We start from the raw sequence: 4,964 nt of genomic DNA on the forward strand, positions 1-4,964 counted from the left end.
CAAACAGAGCAAATGCAGCGTAGATATGATGCACCTGAATAATAATTTTTAGCAAAAATAAACTATTTTCAAGCAAAAAACAAAAAGCCGACAATCACATATTAATGCAACTATCGGCTTTTATTATAATTTTTGGTGGCCCGAGGTGGAATCGAACCACCGACACGAGGATTTTCAATCCTCTGCTCTACCGACTGAGCTATCGGGCCGCGAGCGAGACGCGCATTAAATCTTTTTAGCTCGCTATTGTCAAGTATTTGTCTTTATATTATTTAACTATTTAATTTTTCACTTTCTCCTCAGTAATCACGGCATCGATCCCCTGTTGATCCAACAAAAAAAGCAAAAACCTTCTTTCTAGTTTCAGGTATCATCAACACCTACTTCTCTGTTTATCGACAAATTAGGATTAGCACTTATATGTTTCACATTGCTTTATATGAGCCAGAAATACCACCCAATACAGGCAACATCATGCGGTTATGTGCTAATACGGGTTGTACCCTGCACCTTATTCATCCTTTAGGCTTTGACCTAGATGAGAAGAAATTGCGTAGAGCAGGTATGGATTATCGCGATATGGCCGTAATCCAAGAGCATGAAAACTTCCCTACTTTTTTAGCAAGCATAGATAAGTCTAGAGTGTTTGCATTAACCACCAAGGGAAGCATTGCGCATACCTCAACACTTCAGCACTTTTCATGCGGGATGATATTTTACTTATTTGTGTGCCAGAAACGCGGGTTTACCTACGGATGTCTTAGAAAAGCCTTTGATCATGTCATACATTAGAATTACTATGCTGCCCAGAAGAGCGCAGTTTAACTTTGTCTAAACGGTAGCTATTCATGGTTACGAGGAGGCACTTAGACAACAAAATTATTAACGGTTAGGGTAAACTAGCATTCATGAATTAACTCGCGGGACTACATATCATCAGCATAACAGACAGGAGCATTGTTGCTAGCTAGGAATTTGATGGCTTACACTTGGCCTCAGAAGCTTCTGTCGCTTCTCGGCTGAAAAGTAAGCATTGGAACTACCGAGCACTTTATTTAGTTTGAGGCTTTACCCGCTGGAATTTTTTAATGCCAGAGCCCCCAACAGATCTATCTTTGCGTGAAAATCGCGTTATTAGAATATTCGGTGTTGATCATTATATGATGCTTACGCTTTAAAAAGCACTGGCATTGGCTCCCGAAGATTTGTGTCTGCAGCGGATTTTATTTGATCACTTAAACGTACGCTATTTGTGGTTGTTGGGCGATGACTGCCGATTGGTAAACGGAACGCACGGGGGATTTTCCCAGACTATTACCGCTATGGGCGAAAACATGGGATGAAGTTCGCGTGTTACTCCCAAGTGTGAGCAGCCGCTAATGAACGTGTTAGCGCACGGGTATTCCGTCACAACTTTATCATTTGGCGATATTGCAACTAGTCACAACTACTCGGCAATACATATCATTAATCGTTCGCGTAAGCATGTGACAAACGAGCAGCCGCCCCATTGGCTTTCGACTTGAATTTACGCGTTACCTGATTTTATCGCAAGTCGCTTAGAAGGCTTTATGGCTTTCGCCATCAAGGCTATTGAAGGTAGCAAGGCTTATAACGGGGGGTAGCCAATCTTGGCGCACGGAGCGTCAACCGTTGCTGGCCAAGAGGTCTCGTTTTGGAAACGCATGGTATTTGATTATAGCACGGTGCCGCATATGGGTTAAACCATGTGGCATCGAATCGATGATTTTTACGTCCAGACGAACCCTTTTGATGAATTTTGAGCCGGTTAAAACACAAAGTATACTCAGGACTGTGCGTCCGCGGCGAAGCACTATCACGATAAGAACAAGTCAACGACTGAAATAGACTTGCTTAATATGCATTAATTCGATAATCTAGCCCCTTAGAGGACTGAAATTCAATATATCTACTGGTACATAACTATGATATGCGAAGAAGCACGTTTAATATGACTTGAACATAAAATTCGTCCATGGGAGGTTTTGGGATAGTTCGGTGCCTTCAGAAACCTATGATGACGTAGCTGCGATTACCTTTGTTGCCGGATTCACAAAAAATTACTCGACCTATCACTGTATCCATGCATAGCCAGGGCCGAAGCGTTGATGCACCCACGGGCGCTTGGAAGGGGTGTTATTACAGATTAGCGATGTCAAGCGCAGAATGATCATTGTTTTAGAAGTAAGGAGAAACGGGCGGCTTATCACGCATGTTTAGTATTTATCCAGAGCAAGTTTACATATCGACATTACGACGCAGTTTTAGAAACGCCGCGACGACCGAAAGGAGCACGCACAGAACATATTCAACTGACACTGGAAAAAGCTAAGATTAGCGACTTGAGACCAGCAGACGTTTTGATTGTGATTGCCAGGTTAACGCTTTGTCCAGAGTATTTACCCTTTTTGGAGAAATGCTTCATCACGCGGGTTTTTATCACGTGTTGGACATCGCACCCATTGCAACATGCTATGTTAATGCTACACGTATCTGAGAATGGATTTAATCCGTAGTAGCTTATTTGAGACGGCATTAAGTCTCTACAAGGAAACCACGACCGAAATCGTGGCTTTGCGTGTTTTTTTAAACTGGCCAGTCGATACTGAGATCGCCTAACACACACTAGACCCTGACGCACCCGTTAACATTTATACGCAACATATAAAAAATAAAGAACCCAATATGCTGTTACATTCAGTAAAGCTAACCACTATAAAGGATCCTATATAATTCTTGGGTTGGAGCTTATCCGCAAATTATAAATGAAATTAGAGGTTTCCATTAGAGTATAAAATGAATTGAGAGCTGGACTTGCACTCACCTTACCAATCATATTAGAGTGTATCCTAATAAAACAAGGCTCGCACTGCATCCATGATGTACTAATTAACAACTTGATCTACTGATTCTTTTTGGCTTACTAAAGGTCTGCCTCAGCGAAAATCTATTTCAAGTTTTCAGACTGCACACACAAAATTGATGCCAACTAAGTATCTGAAGCGGCTTTATTTGGCTGCCCTTAGAAAGAACACCAAGCACTTTCTGCTACTAGAACCGCAGATTAATCTGACGTGCGAGTAGCAGTTACACCACACATTCCGCAGTAGAAGAATAAGCCCTGACGACGGCGGCGTGCCTTCTTTAAATTTGTTTACGCTCACTTAACCAAACTCATTTACGCATAAACCATTCCACCGCACAAATTGATCAGGCCGATGCCAGTATTTTAGAAGCGCAATCGTGTTCAGAACTTAGACAGGCACAAAAATATATTTACGGTCGCGTGCTTATATGACGTAGTTTAAAGCAGCGAAGGACCATGCACGTTTGCCAATTGGAAACCAACGCGATTGGTCGTACAACTGAATCAGTAAAGTCTATGCTCGATGCGGGAATCCGTTCCCTCGTTATTACGGATGTGAAGAAGCAAGCGCGTCTATAGATGTAGGCGCTCTCAAGAAATTGCGATGCTGACAAGTCGAGATGGCAAAGAGAAGCCTGAAGGTCAGTCTCTGGGTCGTTATTACATACAACTTACTAGGTGCAGCGATAAAATCCCCACTGCTCACGCTAAGCCAAACATATTTGAATGCCCTGGTCAAGCAGCCATTCCAATAGCAAAATGGTTCAAATCGCAGAATAATGCGCAAGTTAACTGTCGCACTAAACTATGTTGTATCTTGCGCGCGGCAACAAAAGCCCGATGTTATGTATTATGTGCGCACGACATTCAGGCAGTAGTCGAATGCGTGATGCCATTTCGATCATGACAATTGATGCATGCGTGGGCAATTAGCTAAATATCCCGCGCTTATACACTGGCCGCAACTTGCTTGTAAACTACGTTTGAAGCGCGTCACAAATTTCAACATCGTCGATTATCAGACCTTTGAAGTCGAAAGACGCAGTGCAACCAGCAAACTCGCGCGGCCTGACCTTTCCACCATCTTCTGGACTTGCCAAATAAATGCGCTTAAACAAGCACTTGCATTTCAAGTCTCACCGCAGCAATGCACCCAAACAGGCTTTGAAGTGGGAACGCGTACCTCAGGAGATGTCCTCTTAGCCTTGCGTGGCACACCTTCAGTGCGCGCACGCGATTATACAATGCCGCGTATGACTTTTTATTGCAACACGTTAACTCCAATGCAGGCGCGCGGGACACTGAGCGGCAGAACTTGATTTGCAGGCCTATTCAAATATCCTCACCAGCCCACAGTAATTTCTCTGCTCAAAAGTGACATAAATATAAGCGCTGAGTATTTGCGCATTTGAATGTACAATGAAGGAATAGAAAAAGCCTCAGAGAAATCAAATTCTTTAGGTTTTTTATTAGCTGCTAATACGTCTTTTATTCGTATAAAAATTCTCATACATCATCCTCAATCTTCACTGCCTTGGAAGGGTCTGCCACTTTCTTTGATTTAAGGTATAACACCTCACCCTTCTTGTTCACACAATAACGTAAGCCCTGTTGAAAACAAAGCGCCGCATTGTCTTCGTCTTCTAGCTGAACCAACAGTTCCGCAAACTCCAAATATGCTTCTGTATTCGGCGCCATATTCAAAGCCGACTCATAGAAGTAACAACTTTTACCCCAGAGCTTATTATTCCGATATAAACGCGCCAGACACAGTAATAACTCAGGACTATTATCGTGCTCTAATAACCATTTCTCTGCCTGCTGTATGGATTTATTTAAGTTCAGATGTTCAACCTTACCAAACCGCTCCACCAAACCAGTATCCCAGTTTTTATTTAAGGCGTTTAGCAATATTTTTTCACCTAGCTTGGTATCCCCCAATGCACATAAGGCAGTACAGTAATTCAAAACCGCTGCGGGCTTTTCCTTAATGACCGTCGGTAGTTTTTTCCATAAAGTGTGCAATTCTGCTGGCTGCTCTTTTAAAGCTGCAGACTGGAAAATACCCTTTAGTGCC

At 42.7% G+C, this 4,964-nt stretch overlaps 1 non-coding gene across 1 annotated transcript; it reads right to left on the bottom strand.

The window, feature by feature from the left end:
* Positions 1–136: 136 nt before the first annotated feature.
* Positions 137–209, bottom strand: Trnaf-gaa. The gene has a single exon. It is a non-coding gene; the product is annotated as a tRNA-Phe (tRNA).
* Positions 210–4,964: the final 4,755 nt, after the last annotated feature.

Source organism: Priapulus caudatus, unplaced genomic scaffold (genome assembly GCF_000485595.1).
Source record: "Priapulus caudatus unplaced genomic scaffold, Priapulus_caudatus-5.0.1 Scaffold7377, whole genome shotgun sequence".
NCBI classification, from domain to species: domain Eukaryota; kingdom Metazoa; phylum Priapulida; class Priapulimorpha; order Priapulimorphida; family Priapulidae; genus Priapulus; species Priapulus caudatus.